The following is a 22,930-nucleotide window of genomic DNA, read 5'->3' as shown; positions in this document are numbered from 1 at the left end:
GTTAATGTTATAATTTGGTGTCAAGTTTAGGGTCATATTTATGTAGTATGCCTTGAATATATCATAGAACTTGTCCTACTACTCCATTAGCTATCCCCTGGAAATTGATTGTTGAAAAAAATTTCAAATGTAATTTAGCATTGCTGGGGGTTCTTGATATTTTAAAAAACTATCAGTTCTTGAGAGGGATTTATAGCAGATTGGGAGACGTATATGCCTTTCATCTTTTTGCAATATGATGTGTATCAGTCGTACTACTGGAGTTTTGATGGTATTACTGGAATTTTGATGATCTACAAACTATACCATAAAGGACTTGATTAGTTGCTAAATTAGTATATATGGGACCTGTTCCCATAGGAAGTTGACTTTAGAAGATGACAACTGAGTACAACTGGAGTCTGGAGACTGCACTTTTTGCAGAGAGTTGGTGGCGTTGCAGTAGAGGTAGCCAACCTCAACCAATGACATGCGTTCTATGTTTCGTTCCCTTTTATAGAAGGGAACATTGACAAGGAACGAAACCCTATTTTTTCAATGATGATTACTCTCAAAAGCAAAAAGTCATTTCACAAGAACACTACTCATACTCCACCAACAAGGGACCTGATCGAGTGTTGACTAAGTATTGTTATGTATTTGTTCTTACCTAGTAAATATACTCCTGAATTATAAAGAATAGTAAATCAATGGCTTATCTAAGTCTTAGCTTGAGTTGCCTCAATTAGAGTTAATTGATCGAGTCACTTGGGTAGAGTTACTTAGGACTGTCGGCTAGAGTTAGTCGACAAGGAGTGTGATAGAGTTGATACATCAGTCTTGTAGTAGAGTTATTACAAAAGGCTAGGATTGAGAGTTTAATCATTTGTGATTATTTGAATTTGTAATCACTTTGTTGCTTGAAGTTAGTGGAGAGTTGAAAAATCCTGTGTCAAGGGTTGTAGTTTTTCTTCTTGAGAAAGAAGGTTTCCAAGTAAACATCACTTATATTTTATCTTTTGCGTTGTCTTTTTTTATAATTGTAATACTGTGTTTGTCCGTTAAGGGACCTGGTCATATGTTACTTGGTGGATGGATCCCTACATTTCATCAGTATCTCAGGAAATCTACAAACACAGTGTAATCTTTCGATTTGGTTGTACAACTTATCCTTCAATTCTACTAATTGGTACTTGTTTACTTCACGATCATACATATACCATAATGATTTGGAAACTCCCAAATCTGATATCAAATGAAACTACGTTATGTATGATAAAAACATAAATAAAAATCATCCAATAAATAGACAACTTCACTTTGCAAATTCCTTTCCTGAACGAATATATGTAATTCGTGAAGAACTAAAATGAAAGAGTGCCACATATATAAGACGGTGGGAGTAAATATATATATATATATATATATATATATATGAGTTATAGTTTTTTCTTTAGAAATATGATTCAAATTATTTGAACCGATGAGTACATTAAGATAAGTTTTTTTTAATTATTTAGTGTATTACATTTTTCCTAAAAGATTTTTGCATTTTCTCACTCACATGCATTAATTCTGTTTTTTCTACTCATAACAAACTTACCTTTTAATTTAATTCAATTTTCCTGAGATAATTTTTTATGTTTTGACACTTTTGACTAATTCATAAAGTGGAGAGCAAGTTCATTGAAATTATAGTATATGTTTAAAAAAAAATATTAAATATGTTATTGAATTATTAGAAATGACTCATCTATGTCATCTATTAAAAGTTTGGCTCATTTATGTCTCCGTCATAAAAAGTCTAACTCGTCGATATCATTGACGTTATAGAAAAGGTTTATTCATGCTATTACTTTCTAGAGATGGTTTTGCAAATTCATTTTTGCCACATGACCTCTTATTAGAAATATACGTCACCAAATCTAAATTAATCAATATTAATTAAAATTAAAATCTAACCTAATAAATAAAATCCAACCCACATCCTACCCAATTAAGGTGAGTGATGTTATTATGAAACTAAGTGTAAAAATAAATAATGAAATTTATTATTAAGTGTTAGTGTTAGATATTTGCTTAAATTAATTAGGTAATTGTCCATAATTCAAAAGCCATATTAATAAAATTCACCTCTTTTTCCTCTTTTTTAATTTTTTTTTATTGAAGTGACATCCTTGAATGAAATTTTTTTTTCTTTCTTCTTTTTGAGAAAAAGTGTGATTGGAGTTAATTAGTAATAAATGAAGTTTTTTAATTTTAGAGAATATCTAAATTGTAATTTGTAATCTTTTCTTATTATTTTCAAGTCAAATTTTTCTTGTTGGTTTCTATCTTTTCTTATGTTTAGATTTTACAATACTATTAACTTCTCTTAAATATATAATTATAATCTTATTTTCTCTTCTTGTTATCTTTTTTTTTCTCTTTCTCCACTATTCTCTCTTCTTCCTTTTTTCACTTTCACTTTTTTATTCTCTTTTTTTTTCTTCTTTAGTGATTATGGGTTTGTGGAGCAATCAAGTGATGTAAGCTTTTGAATAAAAACTATTTTTCTAATTAAATTTTTAATGTTTTCCCCATATGTGTTCTCATGATTTTAGTTTTTTGTTGTTGTTGTTAACTCTATTTTTTTTTAATGATTCTTTGGTTATATTCATTCTTTTCTCTTTTTATGTTCTCATAATTTTAAGTTTAAATTTTCTTTTTTAGTCAAAGTAACTTATATAAGACATGTTATATCTTGATGATTTTTTGGAATTTTTTTTTTTTGCTTATGTTTTGATAGTTATTTTTAAGTTATAAAAGTAGGGAAATGTATATATTTTGATTGAACCAAGTTATATGAGATGAGTGTGGAATAAATAAAATGTCTTACCAGGGGGTCTTAAGAAAAAAATTGGGTTACATTTGAAAGAATTAAATCGGGCATGATTAATAAATGAATTGGATTAAAACTTGTTCAATTCTTTTGTGTGTGCATTGATATTTTAGGGAACTTACAACTTCTTTAATAATATGTCTTTTTTACTAACGATCTTAATATTTACTCAAAGGAGATTTGGAAAGATTATTTTATGTTATATATTTATTTATAATTGACCAAGAAATCTTAATTCCTCAATTTTTGACCAAGAAATAAAATAACGTATATATCACTCTTCTAAGACTCCATCTATAAAATTACGCTGAATATATGTTATTATTATTATTATTATCATTATAATGATCTAATATTAAATTTTAATCCAATTTTAAAGAGTAAATAAGAGTAACTACTTTTTTCCCAAATAATTTGGACACTTAAAAGTCCACTTATTCAGATAAGACATCAATTAATGATAGGATCATATATGACCCAATTCATTATTTCCAAGGCAATGAATAGGCACAAAAATCTAATTAATGATAAAATTGACCAATTTAAAATAACACAAGGAAAAATTTTAATAATAATCGTTTCACTTTCTCCGTTTTAAATTACGTGGAACGGTACAACTTTGAGAGTCAATTAAATTATTTTTCCTAACTGAAATTTTTTATCTAGCTTTTAAATACATAAAACTTAAATTTTTTATTTCTAATTTTAAATCTCGAAATTTCAGTTACGCCACATAATAATATAATTTATGACTCTCTATTGGAATTTTTCAGGTTTGACAAGTATATGCATGATTACTTGGTTAAGAAGGGGCTGTATTTGACTGCTGATTTACTTGCCATCGAAGATAATGTTTTTTTATCCCAATCATGTTGGTATGTTTTTTTATTTAATAAAAATTATTACATATCTGAACTTATTATTATGCTATAATATAATAATCCTGATTATCATTTATTAAAAGTTGTTTATAATCTTGGGATTCTTTGTTAAATGATTTTTTCAAGTCTTCTTTTTAATTAAATAGAATATAAGCTTTTCTTATGGGGGAAATGACCCATTTTTGAGACAGATCTATTATCTATTATCTATCCGATGATATATAAACAGAATGATTATCGATCCAACAAATCGATTGTCGATTTGACAAATTGATTATCGATTCGACCTATATATGGACAGATCAATTATCATTCCGATAGATCGATTATCAATTCGACCTATATGTGGACAGGTCGATTATCAATTCAACCTGCACTAACCCAAGCATCATTAGCTAACTCCAAATAAATGATAATCTGGATGCACGAAGCATCCTGCATTCACTCAAATAAGGAAATGGGCTTGCAACCCAAGGGGATATATCTTAGGCTGGCTACCCTAACTCAAGCATCAATATCTAACTTCAAATGAATGGTAACCTCGAGGAACAAACCATTGTGCATTCACGCAATGTCCGGGATAAAGACCCCCCCCCCCTGCCCAAGTGGATGTAACCTAGGTATCCTATCCTAACCCAAGCATCATAGCTAACTTCAAATCAGTGAGAATCTTGAGGCATGAAGCATCGTGCATTCATCAAAGTCTTGAAGAAAGGCCTATAGCCCAAGGGGATGTGACCTAGGTAGGCTACACCAACCCAAGCATCAATAGATAACTCCAAATGAATGTTAATCTCGAGGCACGGAGCATCATGCATTCATCCTAAGTCTTCGAAAAAAGGGATGTGAATCAATAGTCAACTTCAAATGAATGATAATCTCGAGGCACTAAGCATCCTACATTAACCCAAAGTGACCTAGACAACCTACTCTAACTCAAGCATCAATAACTAATTTAAGAACTCTGTTTATTACTTTGATGTCATTTTAGTTTTATACGTATGAGTACATCGAAGGGGAGCCTTGGAATAATTGGTAAAGTTGTTGTCATGTGACCAGGAGATCACGGGTTCAAGCCTTGGAAATAGCCTCTAGCAGATATGTAAGGTAAGGCTGCATATGATACACCCTTGTGGTGGGGCCCTTCCCCGGACACCGCACATAGCGATAGCTTTAGTGCACTGGGTAGTCCTTTTTTTTTTTTTTACGTATGATTACATCAACAACATCATATCAAGTGTAATCCCATAGAATGGGTTCTAGGAGGGTAGAGTGTACGCACTACATACCACAACCTAAGAAGAAGTAGAAAGGTTTTTTCCGATAGACCCCCGACTAGTTTTATTTATGTGGCTAATAAGGAAAGTGTGCCATATCAATTTTTCTTGAAAGTACTTTTCGAGTTTCTAAATTGCATTAATAGCTATTTGTTATTTTGGAGGGATGTGGACCATGTACAGACTGATACTTTTATTTGTGGTGATGTGCTAATGTACAATTATTTGATTTCTGCGATTTGTTTCAGCAATCAAATCCCCGGAGGGGTTTCTAAAGGAGTGGTGGAATTTTTTCTATGATACATACACATTTCACAGGCTGAGCGTGCCCAAGAATGAGGTGTTGCCTAAACTTTTCCAAGTTAAGTTCATCTTTTTCAAAGACTATTAAAATCTAAATGTATGATTTTTTTGAACTCTCAGGCAGCACATACTATTGACAATATTGTATCTAATATCCCCTCTGCTCTGCCAGCGATTTCTCCTCATTCTACCATGCTATCGTTTGAGCATAATATATCTCCTATGGTGCTAGTCTTCCACCTGACGACACCTGACTATGCGTTGATGTATGATTTAAGCTTTGTTGATATGCATCATCCAACTTAGCTGGTGCCATTTGAAACTAATTTTAGGTAACATGTATTTATTGCTTCTCCGTACCAACATTTCTGCTCTTGATATATTTTATATTATTTGCACTCTTCACTTAACTTCATGTTATATCTATTCTGCTTCGTTCTTGAACAAAATCACATTTCCATTGGGTTTTGTGCAATGCAATTATGACTGTAAAATTGAATTTATCCAATTCTGTGTTGCATAGTGAAAGCATCAATTTTGTTGTTGAAGTTCGTGAATCTGTAGATTTCTAACTCTTTTTGATGTTCATGTGTCATACAGCTACCCGATGGAGCTGATACCAGATATGCCTCAACAATGGGAGGCAAGAGTATGTGTTTACATTTTCGAGACAGAAACATATTTTTTTAAGTTGCGACATAACTGTCGGTTTTATTCCTTTCAGGATGAAGGAGAGGGGCTTGGTATTTTCACCGATCAAACTATGCAGATGGAACCAAATTACTCCGATGCTCTTGCTACGGCTATGCTTCCAATGCCAGATACTTCTGAGGCAGGTTTGTTTGTATTGGTTTCAAATGCCTTGCGTTTTAGAAAAAAAGAATGTCTTTTACCACAAATTAAATTTCTAATTCTTTATTTAAATTTATGTGTCATAGGGAGCGATTTTATTTAAGAAAGGGAATCTTTTGAAACATGATGGCTAAAATAAACTTTTTATTATAGTAAAATGAGAATTTTAAAGTTAAAATATTCTTAAATATATAATTGAGTCATTTTGTTGAGGACAAACTAATAAGGAATGTTTGCCATATAAATTAAGATAAACGGAGTGTAACATACAAAAAGTAAACTTGATATATTGTAGTAGGTTTCAACATGCCATGTCAATTCTCATACTAACATATCATTAAAATGAAAATACTATTTAAAAAATTTAGATATAGAATTTTGTTGTTCTTATTATTTTCTTTTAAAACGGTCTAAAAAGAAAAGACTATCCATAGAAAAAAGATTGGATGGAATGATTGATAATGTCATTCTTTGAAGTTTTTGGTGCACTTATCGGAAGTTAGTTTTTTCTGGAAAGTGGTTTTTGTGTTTCAAAATTTGCATTAATTTCTATTCTTTATTTTGGAAGGATGTTCACAACGTCCTTACTGATCATTTTGTTTGTGGTGTTGTGCTAATATACAATTATTTAATTCTGTGATTTATTTCTACAAGATTGGTGGTATGAGTTCTACAGTACGTTAAGCTCTAATCAGGCCGAGCATGCCGAAGACCCTATGCTGTGGTGTTCTCTAGACTTTTCTAAGTTAAATTTGATGTTTTTTTTGAGACAACTATAATCTAAATTATTGATTTTTTATAAATTCGAAGGTTGCACAAACTATGGACAACGTGCTACCTCAAGTCCCATACGTTATGCCAGTTAGCTCTCTTACTATGCATCGTTTGGTCCTTATTTTATAGATTAAAATGTCTCCCTTACGATGTCAAATCTTTTGTACTAACAATAGGCACATAACATATCATCTGCGGTGCTGGCGTTTAGTCCTGAGAGATCGCAAGAGCAATGGCCTTTCTATCAAACTGTGCAGATGGAACCAAGTTCCCGTGCCTATCCCAAGGGGTGAAGATTGTGATCAAACCTTGTGTTTATGCAAGGTTCGGTAAAGGGCCATATCCCAAGGGATACAATGTAGGCAGCCTACCTTGATGCGAGCATCAATAGCTGATTCCATTGCTCGAAGTTGTGACCTAAAAGTGACACAGCGGCAACTGGTGCACCAAGCATTCCATGTTAGAAGGGTCTAGGGAAAGGCTGCATTGCAAGGGTTGTGATGTAGACAAGCTACACTAATGCAAGCATTAATGGTTGCTTTCACGTCTCGAACCTATGTTCTGGAGGTCACACAGAAAACTTTACCATTCTTGCTAAAATTTTCTATAACATATGATTTGTATCTGTGATCTCTTGAAATTACCTCAGGAGTAGAGGGCATAGATTTAGGAAAGTTTTTAAATTGTGATATCCATTTCACATATGGAAGGGGGAAGACATTCTCATTGTGCATCATCAGGCGGATATGGTAGGAGGGGAAGTGAAAAAGGAAATGAATGTTAGTTCAATTATTGAGTTCCATAAGATTTGTTTCGTTTATGTATTGGAAATTCACCTCACTGCCTTTCCTCATTGGAGAAGATCGAGAATTCTTTCTTGGAATAAGAAAAGGATGAACTCCATTTAAAGAGTAGAGCCTTGATCGTTTCCTAGCCCGTGCACTTTGAGCGCGAAGCCTTCCCTATGGGAACACTAGTTTGATTAGCCCACTCTCGTCATTATTGATGTAATGATCACGGTGTCAAGCAAGCTTAGACCATTAGGCTCCAATGTTTTGAAAAGCGAAAAGCATAAAAAAGAAACCAGATCTATGGGCGTGAAGTGAAAAGATAGAATTAAAGAGCATACTTCTTTGAAGTAAATCACACAAAGAAGCAATAAGATCTATGGCTTTAAGCAAAAAGTGAGAGCTAAAGCGCATGCTTTGGTGAACTAAAGCACACGAGTTATGCAAAACAAAAAAAAAAGTAGCTAATATATATATATATATATGAAGTTAATGCTACACTAAAGCTAATATCAATCCAACTCGTCATAGTTAAGCCAAATATAACCATTTATCATTGGAGCGCACGCACACTTCTCTAAGCTTCGTTGCTTCGCTCATGAAGGGATAACTCCTCCCTTGGCTTGATTTATCGTTTTAAACAGCAAAACCCTGATCCTTAATAGTACTATGTGTCTTAGCTGATCTTGCCATCATAACATGTCCGAAAGTTGTTATTTACTTTGATCTCTTGTGCAAATAGCTTGGTATAAAACAAACATATTTTAGACAACTTTGTCTTTGCAAGTAGTCTATAACCTTTTTATCTAGGCCATTCCAATTTCAACAAGTTATTACTAGGGGGTCCCGACCTAGTACAAATAGTGCTGGAGAATGGTATAAATTAAATAGAAACATTCCATTTGTGACTTCCTTTCTCTTTTCCTTATAATTTTCATAATATAGAATATAAAGTACACAATTAAGTAAAACGCACAAGTTATGGAAAATAAAATAAGAACAATACATGTATGAATTTAATGCTATAATTAAGTTATGGTAAGGATTTTTTGTGTGTCTTCATCTGAAGCGCATTGTTTCGCTCATAAAGCAAAAAATCCTTGCGTGGATTGCTTTTCGTTGTTATAGTCCTGTTACAAAAGTCCCACATCGGTTATATAGGGAACTGATGTGGGTTTTATATAACCATGCGCTTTCCCACCTTAATAGCTAACTTTTGCAGTGTGGCTCTCCTAAGTTTGTATCAATGGTATCAGAGCCACCCATCACCCTCCATGCACACCATGCCTTGGATGGTGAAACTGGTGTGGCACTATTCGGCCAGAGCTAGCAATGTCTAGAGCACAACCGTCAAGGCGCCTGGCACCTCACTCAAAAAGGGCTATTTGGGAAAGAGCTACGTACACAAATAAAGTGAAAAATACCACGAGTGGAACCGTTAAGGACGACAGATGCGGAGTGTGGTGGTTTATTATGATCCTATTGCTAAAATTCCCACATTAGTTATATAGGGAATGGATGTTGGGCTTATATAACCATGAGCTCTCCCACCTTAATAGCTAGATTTCGGGGTGTGATTCTCCTAAGATTGTATAAAAAATCTTGCCATCATAACATGTCTGAAATTCGTTTCCCTTTACATTGATCGGTTTCTATATCCTTCAAGTAGCTACCTATAAATTGAATATATTTTAAACTACCCTATCTTTGTAAGTAGTCTAAAACAATTCTACCTCGAACATTCCAATTTCCGCAAGTTAATACCAGAGGCTGTTGTATTCGAGAATGTTATAAACTAAATAGAAATATTCTATTTGCGATTTCCTTTCTCTTTTCCCTTAAAATCATCATAGGGTAGAGCATAAATTAAAGATATAAATATATAATAAAATAGAAACCTTTTTTTTTTTTTTTACAGTTTTCAATTCAACAAATCATCATAAATGCATAAACAATAAAGGCTCAAATCTCATTTTATTTTCTAATGAATGGGTGGTTGTTGGGCAAGGTTGTTCGAATACAAAGTGTGTCTTTCCATAAGAGGCAGGTATAGTGTTGTGGCCCTGGGTTCATCTGCACCCAGTACTTTCCCTATCATGCTTTCTGATTACTTTCTACAAAATCCTATAAGAAATAATATACATTTAAACATATCTTGTGGCACACTGTTTTCATGCTTATATTATGGTCTACGTCATCCCTTGCCAACATAAGGGTGGATTAGTTAAAAATACCATTGTATCCGACCAGGGAAAAAATATGTTCCTCCATATTTGTTGTTTACCAAATTTAAATTACGCACAACAATTTGAATGAACTGTTTCATTCTCGTTGTGTAATTCTTCCAAAAAAATTAAAAGATCTTACTGCTATACTGAGAATTTTAATGTGCTTCTTTTCATTTTTTACAGGTGCTTCAGGTTTGTCAAGTTATTATACGAGTGCCTGCAATAATTACTATAAACTGTGGTATCGCATCATAGATATACCACTTTCCGGGCAAATACCTTCGCACCACAAGAAGCTAATTCTTCCCATCTGTCCTGGTGGACAGAGTCACCTAATATCTATTGCTAGTGGGAGGTGGGAGGTATCCCATGGATTTAATCGAGGTACGTGAAAGCTAGCCCAAACTCCACAATTATCGGAAAAAAAAGAGAGTGAGCCATCGATGTGCATATACACTTAGTTTTCTCCTATAAGTAGGTGAAGAACTGTGGTTATTAGGAGCTGAAATTGAATCTTAAGCTGATGCTTAAAATATGCACTTTTTGACCATCGACTTTGCTCATTGGGTTTCTGTTTGCTGATGATTGACATGACAAAAGTCTCATATGATCCGTTTCGTTCATTTCAAGAAACAGTAAAACGAATGCTACTTCTTGTCTGATTTGAGTATTTGATAGAAATGGCAACTAAATAACCATGCGTTGAATAGTTCATTCCTTCTGCATGATTAAACAGATAATTGTACAATGCTTACCGATAATGGCATAAATTCAAGATTATATGATGACATAGCAGAGGGTATATTTAAGTGACACGGCTAGGACAAAAGGGTGGTAAGACTAGTAACATGGTGCCATCAGCTGATGAACTTCCTCTCCATCCAAAGTATATATAAATCATAGTAGAATAGAGTTTAGGGCTATGAAAGTAACGCAAAATTAGGGGTTGATTAACCCTATGCTAAGTTGCTCGGACTCTCAAAAATTGTGGTTGTACCGATGTCGGATCCTTCAAAAATGCACTACTTTTGAAGGATCCGACACGCACCCAATGACATTTTTGGAAGATTCTGAGCAACATAGACCCTATGATAGATATGTTTTGGAACTCTATGATTGTGGAGGAATATGGGGATAATAGGCTATCGGGATGACTTAAAGTGAAACTGTGATTACTGAGGTTCCATGTTGTAACTAAGCTAAGGACAATGGAGACGAATATCAAGGGCGTTTTTGCTACTGCTTATTTTCAAGATAAGAAGTTTATGTGTGAAAATACTTGCTACGACTCCATTGATGGAGCTAAGAAGAGAAGAAATATCAAAATTATAACTGCCTTTTTCCAACTTGTGTTACAATCTCATTACTGTGCCTTATATAGGCAACAAAATATCTAATAACTACCTTTGTTCTAGAACACTCTATTTGACAGATCATTGCCACAAACTAATCATTCTCTAACAACCTCTAACAACTTATACAGCTGACTCAAAAATATGCTACTAACTATTTGAACACCTACTACTATCAGTATTACATATCAATGGAACAAGTAGCCGTGTCTGTTCCAAAACACTCCCCCTCAAGCTGCAGGGCGCAAAATGTTTAGCACATCAAGCTTGCTAAGTAAGTGATCATCTTGAGAAAGACTTAGGCCCTTGGTAAGCAGATCATCAAGTTGATCATGAGACTGAATATATAGAGCCTTAATCAAGCCATCATTGGTTTTATCCCTAATGAAATGACTGTCAATCTTAATGTGTTTGGTTCTCTCATGGAACACAGGGTTGTTGGCCAACTGGATGGCTGAATTACTGTCACTATAAAATGAAATGGGGAGAGTGACAGTGACCTTAAGTTCCTGAAATAACCCAACCAACCAAGTAAGTTCTGAAACTGCTGAAGCCATGCTTCTGTACTCAGCTTCAGCAGAACTCCTGGAAACAGTGTGTTGCTTCTTGTACCTCCATTATATGAGTGATTCACCAAAGTGAATTTCATAACCAATAACTGATCTTCTGGTGTTTGGACAAGCAGCCCAATCAGAGTCACATCAACAAGTCAAAGTATTAACAGGTCCAGCCTTTAACCAGACACCTTGGCCAACAGAATTTTTAAGGTACCTGACTACCTTAGTAGCTGCTTCCCAGTGAGAATTCTTGGGATGTTGCATGAATTTGCTAAGAGTCTGGACAGCAAAGTTAATGTCTGGACTTGTAATAGTGGCATACATAAGCTTACCAACTAGTCTTTGGTAAGAGGAAATGTCAGACAACAGTTCATCACCTTGTGCACCTGTGGTTTGATCATACTTAATGGAGGTGATCCTGGCATTAGAATCTAAGGGAGTAATAGCAGGCTTAGCACCACTAAGACATGTTTTAGCAATTAACTCTAGAATATACTTCCTTTGGTTCAGAATGATCCCTAATGTTGATCTTAAAACTTCAATGCCCAAAAAATACTTGAGATCCCCCAAGTCCTTCATCTTAAATTGCTGATGCAATTTGATTTTGGTAGCATTGATCAAAGAGGCACTGCTTCCAGTGATTAGAAAATCATCAACATAAACAAGAACTATAATAGTATCATTACCTTGATTTAGAGTGAATAGGGAATAATCATGTGCACTTTGGGTAAAACTAGCATCAAGTAAGGCATAAGTGAGCTTAAGATTCCACTGCCTGGAGTCCTGCTTAAGACCATACTAGGATTTGATCAACTTACATACCTTGTGCTCCCCGTGTCTTCTAAATCCTTCTGGCATTTCCATGTAGACTTCCTCCTTAAGATCCCCTTGGAGGAATGCATTATGCATATCCATTTGATAAAGATTCCAACCTTAGATACAGCTATTGAAATCACATACCTAACGGTCACCATCTTAGCCACTAGTAAAAAGGTTTTATTATAATCTAACCCCTCCTGTTGGATATAGCCTTTGGCTACTAACCTTACTTTGAACCTCTCCACATCACCATTTTCTAGATATTTGATTTTTTAAATCCACTTGGAACTAACAGTATTCTTCCCTTTAGGTAGATCAACAATGATCTATGTGTTGTTAACTTCCAAGGCTTGAATCTCTGACTTCATAGCTTCCACCCATCTTTCATCTTTTATGGCTTGCTTATAGTGCTGAGGTTCAATCAAGGTGGAGAATTTGGTTAAATAGCACTGATAATTAGGACTCAGATTTTTGTAAGATAAGTTGTTGGCTAATAGATGTTTGCATCTCTAGTTTCTGTAAGTATCAACATAATAATGAATCCAAACTGGTGGTTTTCTTGTTCTTATTTGTCTACTGGAAGAGGGTTGAGGCAGGGAGCATTCATCTTGACATGTTTCTTCATGGTTGGTGCCAGGGGAAGCTGTACCAGGGACTGCAGCATCAGAAATTCCACCATCTTCAACTGGATCTACTTCAATAACACTCTCAGTATTTGTTTCATAAAGTATTTCTTCATCTGTGGGGATCAACAAAAATTCAATAACATTTTTTACAGATGAGGAAGCTTGTGTATTTTGTGCTGGTGAGGAAGCAAAAAGAAATGCATCTTCGTGAATCACAACATCTCTACTGACTGATAGTTTCTTTGAGGTGATATCCAGCAGTAAATACCCCTTCTGAGATTCAGAATATCCCTCCAAGACTGTAGGTTTTGCCCTTTCTGTGAACTTATCACCTCTTGGGAGAATAGTGACATAGCATAAACATCCAAATACCCTGAGATGTGATAACTTGGGATCCTTGGAAAACATCAACTGAAATGGGCTCTTACCACTTCGAATGGAAGATGGCAACTTGTTCATTAGATATACTGCAACCTTTACACATATTCCCCAATACTTAATGGGCAAATGAAACTGAAACTTAAGTGATCTAGCTATGTTTAATATGTGTATGTGCTTCCTCTTCACAACTCCATTCTGTTGAGGAGTGTGAGGATAGCTGGTCTGATGTAGTATGCCCAGGGACTGGAACAATGTCTTACACTGAGAGTTGATAAATTTAGTGTCATTATTAGATCTAATGATTTTGACCATTATGCCAAACTGAGTCTTAATCATGGAAAAAAATGTCTTAATGGCCACTATGGCCTCAGACTTTAGTTGCAACAGGTGCACTTAAGTGTATCTACTATGGTCATCTACCATAGTCAAGAAATAGTACTTGTTTTCAAAATTAGAAGATTTATATGGACCCCATAAATCCATGTGTACAAGTTCAAAACATGTAGACCATCTAGTAGTACTTAATGGGAATGACAACCTTGTCTGTTTAGCTAGTGGAAACAGAACATTTATTCAACACATTTACATTACTAGGGTTCATCATAATGTCTAAACACTTGAGAACCTGAGCAGCAGGGTGTCCAATCCTTTGGTGTCATAAGCTGCAATTGGAAGTGGAGACTTGCAATGAATCTGCTAGCTTCTGATCTTGATTGATTAGTACTCTTGTCCAACCACCTTTAAGAACATATAGTCCACCCTTTTTTCTACCAATCCCCTTTACCTTGTCATTGAAGAGGTCTTGAAATATACAAAAATCAGGATAAAAGGATACAAAACATGAAAGTTCCTTGGTTATCTTGGCAACAAAAAACAAATTGAATTTGAAGTCTGGAGCATGTAGAACATCTTTGATCTCATCATCTGCAAAAATGTGGGCTTCTCCTGTGTGTGAGATTTTCACTTCATCACCTATTGGAAGGTGCAAATTATCCACATGCTTGGGGTCTAATATAGTACCTTATTTGAATAAGTGTCTATGTGAAGACACATGATATGTAGCACCTGACTCTACAATCCAACTGTCAGAATATTCTTTGGACAAGAAACAAAACCTGTCGTATTGACTTGTTTCATGTCTGTTGTGTCTTTGTTCAACATAGTTATAATTTGAGTATACTCTTCCTCAGTGAGTGTGTGAGGCTTGGCCTTTGGTGTGTGAGTTACTTCATGACTAGAACTATCAGCATCAACTTGACCAACTAACATAGCTGAAGCCTGAGATATAGACCTATGACCAGTGTTGGCAAAGTTGTTACCACCATTGTTTGCGGATAGGTTGTTACCGCTAATATACTGTGATCTTAAATTAGAGTTGTAGCCTTGTTTCTTCTTGTTCTTCCAGTCATTTGGATACCCTACCAATTTATATCAAGTTTCCTTGGTCTGACCCAATGGATGACAATAATCATACTTTCTGCCTCTATAGTTAGAGTTACTTTGTTTAAAAACATAATTTCGATTCACTTGCATAGCAAGTGGTTCTGATCTATCATTCACAGTCATCATATATGCTGAATGTTGGATCATCCTCTATAAGCATAGCATACACTTGATTAAGAGTAGGAGTCACTCCTTTGAGCAATATGTGTCTTCTAGCTTGGTCATAGGACTCGGCCACTTAAAAACTATAAAAGTCTAAGTTGACACATAAGATCTGAGTACTCTCTAGACGTAGGCAAAGCACAACTAGGATTTGGCACTAGTACATCATACTTACTCCATAGATTCTTCAATTTTGTAAAATAGGCTGAGATAGAATTTGTACCTTGAGAGTGCAGATTAATATCACGATGCCATTGGTATATACGCATACGATTGACCTTGTCATACTTTTCCTTCAAATCCTCCCAAACAGCACAATCATTCGTGGCATAAATAATGCCATATCTTTCACTCACAGTGTTCATGATCTAGGAAAGTACAATTGCATTACATGTTTCCCACTGCTCATGAAGTTCCTATCTATATGATTCCTTGTTGTAGGCACCTGTGAAAAATCCAAACTTCCTCTTCCCTAAGAGAGCAATACTCATCGATCGACTCCATAAGCTATAATTTTCTGAACCAGTTAACTTGATTAAAACAAGTACAGCACTGGAGCTCTCAGATGCACCAATGAAAAGTGGATCACTTTGATCTATTTTAGGCGCCATGATTGATAGAATGTATCTACAATGTAAATTGGAATTGCAAAACAAAAAAAACTGAACTTAGTGATTCAAAATGCGTAGAAAACTTAGTGAAAAGTGATCGAAAACCACTTAGTGTTGATCAAAAACACTTATTATTGAACTCATGCCTTTGATACCATGTGAAAATACTTGCTAAGACTCCATTGATGGAGATAAGAAGAGAAGAAATATCAAAATTATAGCTGCCTTTTTTCAACTTGTGTTACAATCTGATTGTTGTGCCTTATATAGACACCAAAATATCTAATAACTACCATTGTTCTAGAACACTCTATTTGACATCTCATTTCCACTAACTAATCATTGTCTAACAACCTCTAACAAGTTATACAGCTAACTCAGCAATATGCTACTAACTAGTTGAACACCTACTCCTTTTAGTATTACACATCAATGGAATAGGCAGCCGTGTATGTTCCAAAACAATATGAAAGACAATACGTGTTTGTTATCGGTCTTCTTGGTCCAAAAAAGAAGTTGTCTTGCTTGTTTGTCCATGACTATCGTCTCTATGCTGGCAAGATCAAATAAATATAGTCCACGAAGTTGCTTTTTTTTTTCCTTTTCTAATTATAATAGTTATTACTTATATTGCATATTGATAATTAGTTATTACTTAGATATTACATAGTGAAAGCATCGATTTGATTGTTGAAGTTCTCGAATCTCTGGATTTCAAACTCTTTTTAATGTTCATGTGTCATACAGCCATCCGACGATATTGATTCCATATATGCCTCAATAGTGGGAGGCCAGCGAATGTGTTTACATTTCCGAGACAACAACATTTTTTTTTAAAGTTTCGACATAACTGTTGGTTTTATTCCTTCCAGGATGAAGGAGAGGGACTTGGTATTTACACTGAACAAACTACACTAATGGAATCAAACTCCGATGCTCCTACTACAGCTATGCTTCCGATGCCAGATTCTTCTAAAGTAGGTTTGTTTGTATTGGTTTCAAATGTCGTGCGTTTAAGGAAAAAAGGAAGTCTTTCACCACAAATTTATTGATTCTTTATTTAAAATCTATGTGTCATAGGGAGTGATATTAAGAAATAAAGGAAGTTTTTGAAACATGACGGCTAAAATAAACTTTAGACATGTGACTATAAATTATTATAGTAAAATGAGAATTTTAAAGTTAAATTATTCTGAAATATATAATTGACTCATTTTGATGAGGGCAAACTAATAAGGAAAGTTTACATAGAATAAAAGGAGTGTTAACATACTAAAAGTATCCTTGATATATAGTAGTAGGTTTCAACATGCCATGTCAATTCTTATATTACCATATCATTAAAATGAAAATATTATTAAAAAATTTAGATATAGAATTTTGTTGTTCTTGTTCTTATTATTATTTTTTAAACGGTATAAAAGAAAAGACTGCCCATAGAAAAGAGATTGAATGGAATGATTGATATGTGTTTCTAAATTTGCATTAATTGCTAATCTTTATTTTGGAAGGATGTTCAAAACATAGTAGCTAATCATTTTTTTTGTGGTGTTGTGCTAATGTACAATTATTTAATTCTGCAATTTCTTTCGGTTGTCGAATCTCAGGAGGTATTCCTAGAAGATTGGTGGTATGAGTTCTTCAGTATGTTCAATTTGAATTGGGTCGAGCATGCCGAAGAGCCCTATGCTAAGGTGTTTTCTAGACTTCTATAAGTTAAATTTAGCTTCTTATTTTTTTAATTTTTTGAGATTACTATAATCTAAATGAATGATTTTTTTGAAATTCTCAGTCTGCACAAAGTATGGACAATGTGGTACCTCAAGTCCCATATGTTGTGCCAGTTATCTCACTTATTATGCATCATTTGGTCCATATTTAATAGATTACAATGTCTCCATTATGATGTCACTCTTTTGTCCTAATTATAGGCATGATATATCACCTAAGGTGCCGGCCTTTAGTCTTGAGAGATCGCAAGAGCAATGCCCTATCGATCAAATTGTGGAGATGGAACCAAATCCCCGTGCCCTTTAAAAGATTAAGCTTATAGTGTTAGAACCTTCGGAAGTAGGTTCGTTGTATTGGTTTCAAATACTTTGCGTTTATGTTTCATAATCTTTGTCTTTGATCTTGATAACACATGTGAGCTCACCTAAGAATTTTACAATCTTATATGTCAACTTAACTTGCATTTTTGAACCAGAATACTAATGTCAATTTCTGTTAGTGTATGAAAATGTTATGGCTGTATGGATGATCTGTTTGTCAATTATAAGTTTTTTATGGACAGTTAAATAGTTCTCTGTTGTAACGGAAACTCATATTAGATTCTTTGTTGATGATTGTTATCAGTTGTTCTATCGTCTCCAGCTCTGGGATGCAACAAACTCCCTAGTCTAATCAATATCTCGCGATTTTCCGATCTTCCTCTTGGCATGGCATTAACAAGGTCATAAGTTTGAGAAAGATCATATTTCGTTAGTGGTTAAACCTTATATGTAGGCTATATGTGTCATGAACTAAGACAGATGAATTTCTTTTACTTAATTTGAAGCAACAATATATTGATGGTAGTACCATCAAGATTAAGTAAAAGAAATTCATCTGTCTTAGTTCATGACGCACATAGCCTACATATATGGTTTAACAGCTAACGAATTATGATCTTTCTCAAACTTATCACCTTCTTAATGCTATGCCAAGAGGAAGATCGGAAAATCGCGAGATATTGAATAGACTAGGGAGTTTGTTGCATCCCAGAGCTGGAGACGTCGGAACAACTGATAACGATCATCAACAAAGAATCTAATATGAGTTTACATTACAATGGAGAACTATTTAATTGTCCTTGAACAGCATATAATTGACAAACAGATCATCCACACAGTCATGACATTTTCAGAAACTAACAAAAATTGACATTGGTATTCTGGTTCGAAATGCATGATAAGTCGATGTATAAGAGCACAAACTTCTTAGGTGAGCTCACATGTGTTATCAAGATCAAAGATAAAAGATTCTAAAATATGAACGCAACGTATTTGAAACCAATACAACGAACCTGCTTCTGAAGGTTCTAGCACCGTAAGCTTAATCTTTTTAAGGGCACGAGGATTTGGTTCCATCTCCACAATTTGATCGATAGGGCATTGGTCTTGCGATCTCTCAGGTCTAAAGGCCGGCACCGTAGGTGATATGTTATGTGCCTATATTTGTGACAAAAGAGTGACATCATAATGGAGACATTGTAATTTATAAAATAAGGACCAAACGATGCATAGTAAGAGAGCTAACTGGCATAGCATATGGGACTTGAGGTACCACATTGTCCATAGTTTGTGCAGCCTGAGATTTTTTTTTTAAAACTCATTCATTTATATTATAGCAGTCTCAATTGAAAAAAGAAAGAAGCTAAATTTAACTTATAAATCTTCCCGTGGTGCCGGCATTTCGTCCTGAGAGATTGCAAGAGTAATGTCATTCAAGGACGGATGAGGGCGAAGTGACATCGAATTTTGTTACCAATTCTAGGTAACATCTTGATGTATTTTATAGTGTTTCCTTTTTAACTTAACTTAATGTTATATTATGCTGCTTTGTTCTGAACAAAATAATGTTTCCATTAGCTTTTGTCCGACACAGTTATGACTGTAAAATTGAATTTATCCTATTCGTTGTGTTAATTTCCTTGGATAACTAGTTATTTCTATGATATTGCATTAGTGAAAGCATCAATTTGGTTGTTGAAGTTCGGATGAGAAGCTATATAACTCGTTTTGATTTTCATGTGTCATACAGCCGCTTGATGGAGCAGATTCCTAGTATGCGTCAACAGAGGGAGGCCAGAGTATGCTTACATTTCCGAGACGACAAAATTTTGTTTATTTTAAGTTGTGACATAACTGACAATATTTAATTGTTTCCAGGATGAGGGAGCGGGACATGGTATTTACTTTGAACAAACTGTGGAGATGGAGCTAAACGCCATGTTTCCAATGCCAGATCCTTCTGAAGCAGGTTCGTTTGTATTGATTTCAAATAACTTACCTTTATGTTTCAGAATGTCTCGTCTTTGGTCTTGATAACACATGTAAGCTCATTTAAGTACTACTTGTATATGTTGACTTAACATGCTTTAACATCGTAACTAAATTCTGCAAGAAAAGCTTCTTTGATGGAGGAATCAGTTGTATACTCATTCTTGTATGGGTATTGCAATTACCAACACTAAATGAATTTCAGTTTAACGTTGTATCTCCGATCCTGAACACCAAGTACTTATATGGAGTAGGTTACAGCCTCGTTTCTGTCCAGCTTTGAGGATATGAAATATTTCCCCTAAGTTGAGGTTTTGTTTGGTGTATAGAAGATCTCTCGATACGTAACGGAATGTATCTACAGCCTAGATTATTTAATAATTGTGGAAGTGAATAAAAGAATTGCTTGTCCGAGACCGTCTTTTGACCTACTATAAGAGTGTCCATTTTTGCTAGTGTATGGAAATCTTGGTCGGCTACTAGTCCTTTAAGGACGATTAAACAGTTCTCTAATAAACAGTTCCTGTTAGGCTCTTCCACCGGCTCCTGCTCTGCGATACAGCAAACTCCGTTATCAAAACAATATCCTTCGGTCTTCAATCTTCTCTTTTACAGCGTTCAGCTGATTTGGCTTCTTGGTCTATAAGGAAACCCAAGATATTTTTTCTCAATCAAGGATTTGAATTGATTCCTTGATTGAGGAATTGCACCATCACCATATGATACGTCCATATCAGATATGTTCGTGCATGCAAGGCATCCTTCTTTTCTCGAACACGAGCTCAAAACCATACATGTTCACATCAGATATGTCCATGTAGAGGATGTGATCTTCTTTACTTGTATAACTCCTTGTTGTATGCCATTGTGATTGATTGCCAGTCACCTTCCTTATACTTTTAGATCTGATGAGGTCTTGCGCTTTAAGCACGAAGCCTTCCATATAAAAACATTAGTCTAATTGGCCCACTTTTATCATTGTTGATTCGGTGATCACACCATCAAACAAGCTTAGACCCATGAGGATACAATTTTTCAAAGGCAAAAAATACAAAATAAGCAATGGGGAAAGGACACAAATGTCAGTTCACTCAAAATATTTCCACTAATATAGTCATTGATTTGGCAATTCCAATAAATAGTTATTTAGGCTTTTCTGTTGCTACTACCTCTTTCTTTTCTTTTTTTTTTTGTCTTTTCTTTATTTATTGCTTAACTTTTAATGTCAATTATTTTACATGTTATGTTCTCTTTCTTCCTAACTTTTTTTTGTTCGATTTTCACTAATTTTTCTTTTAATGTTGTTAATTTATTTTTTTTGTTGTGAAAAAGTCCACTCTGTCCATTCATTTATTTTTTCAGATGCGATCACGAAAATAATAACATAAAATACAAGTCCACCCATAATTATTCTATCTCTTTTCATATGAGTTAACAGTGACACTGACTTATTTTTTTTCTCTATCTCTCGCTTTTTAATCAAAAAAATTAAAAAATGTTTGGACAATAAAGGTATAGGGTTTAATAAATTTTGTATATGCTTGCACAAATTTTCACAAAAATATAGGTGAAGTTACAAATTCATGAATAATGAATTACTATATATGCTTGCACAAATTTTCTTTGTAAAGGCTGTCTTTATATGGTATATATATTGTATCAACGTGATATAAAAGAATATCAATCTAATATAAAAGTGTATCAATGCGGTATCAAAGTATATTAATGTAGTATAAAAGTGTATCAATGTAGTATAAAAGTGTATTAATGTGGTATAAAAGAGTATCAATTGGATATAGGGACTGCATGTGCTTGCATAGAATTTCCTTTCTCTTTTTTAAAAAGTGTTTTCAATATAATATAAAAGTGTATCAATTTGGTATAAAAGTATATCAATTGAGTATAGAGACTGCATGTACCCAATTGGGCTAAATGGCTAAAAAAGAAATTAAATTTAGCCGACAGTTATATTTGTCCACCTTTTCAAATTGTGTCAATTTTTTTAAAAAATGGTCACTCCATATCCTTTTCCCAAAACAATAAGGTCTATGGGCTTGAAGAAAAAATTTAGTAACTTAAGTGCACGCTTAAGATACCAAACATATTGCATAGTAAGTGATTGTGTTAGAGATTTTTTTAAATTAATTAGGTAATTGTCCAATTATGCAAAAGTCATACTTAATAGAATTCACTTCTTTCTTCTTATTTTTTGATTTAAGTGATATCTTTGAATGAAAGTTTCTCTCTTTTTTTTTTTTTTTGGAAAAAAATGTGTGATTAGAGTTAATTAGTAATAAATGAAGTTGTTTAATTTTAGAGAAAATCTTAGTTGTAACTTGTAATCTGCTCTTATTATTTTCAAGTCAAATTTTTCTTGTTGATTTCTATCTTCTGTTTTATTTAGATTTTGCATGCTACTAACTTCTCTTCAATATATAATTGTAATCTTATTTTTTGTTCTTGTTATCTTTTTTTTTTTTTTCTCTTTCTCCACTATTCTCTCTTCTTCTTTTCTTCACTTTCACTTTTTAGTTCTCTTTTCTTGTATTCTTCTTTAGTGGTTATGAGTTCGTGGAGCAATCAAGTGATGTAAGTTGCTAAAAAAAAAATATTATTTTTCTAATTAAATTTTGTAATGTTGTTTTCTCCTTTTGTTCTCATGATTTTAATTTTTTAATTTTTAACTCTAATACTTGTATGATTCTTTAGTGATATGCATTCCTTTCTCTTTTTATGTTCTCATAGACTTAAATGTTGTTTTTAATCAAAGAAACTTACATAAAAACATGCTTTATGTTGATATTTTTTTTGAGAATATTTTTTGCTTCGATAGCTATTTTTAAGTTGTAAAAGTAGGGAAAATGTATATATTTTGATTGAAACAAGTGATATGAGATGAGTGTCGAATAAATAAAGTCTTACTAGGGGTCTTTAAGAAAAAAATTGGGTTACATTTGAAAGGATTAAATCGGACCG

At 33.9% G+C, this 22,930-nt stretch overlaps 2 long non-coding RNA genes across 2 annotated transcripts; both read left to right on the top strand.

The window, feature by feature from the left end:
- The first annotated feature begins 5,441 nt into the window (after positions 1–5,441).
- On the top strand, positions 5,442–6,157 carry LOC124897620. The gene is made up of 3 exons (XR_007054389.1): positions 5,442–5,653; positions 5,922–5,970; positions 6,046–6,157. It is a non-coding gene; the product is annotated as an uncharacterized LOC124897620 (long non-coding RNA).
- Positions 6,158–6,672: 515 nt separating this feature from the next.
- LOC124897619 lies at positions 6,673–7,856 on the top strand. The gene is made up of 2 exons (XR_007054388.1): positions 6,673–7,034; positions 7,124–7,856. It is a non-coding gene; the product is annotated as an uncharacterized LOC124897619 (long non-coding RNA).
- Positions 7,857–22,930: the final 15,074 nt, after the last annotated feature.

Source organism: Capsicum annuum, chromosome 4 (genome assembly GCF_002878395.1).
Source record: "Capsicum annuum cultivar UCD-10X-F1 chromosome 4, UCD10Xv1.1, whole genome shotgun sequence".
Classification (NCBI taxonomy): domain Eukaryota; kingdom Viridiplantae; phylum Streptophyta; class Magnoliopsida; order Solanales; family Solanaceae; genus Capsicum; species Capsicum annuum.
The sequence above is the reverse complement of the archived record's forward strand: the minus strand, read 5'-3'. Positions and strand labels throughout refer to the sequence as shown.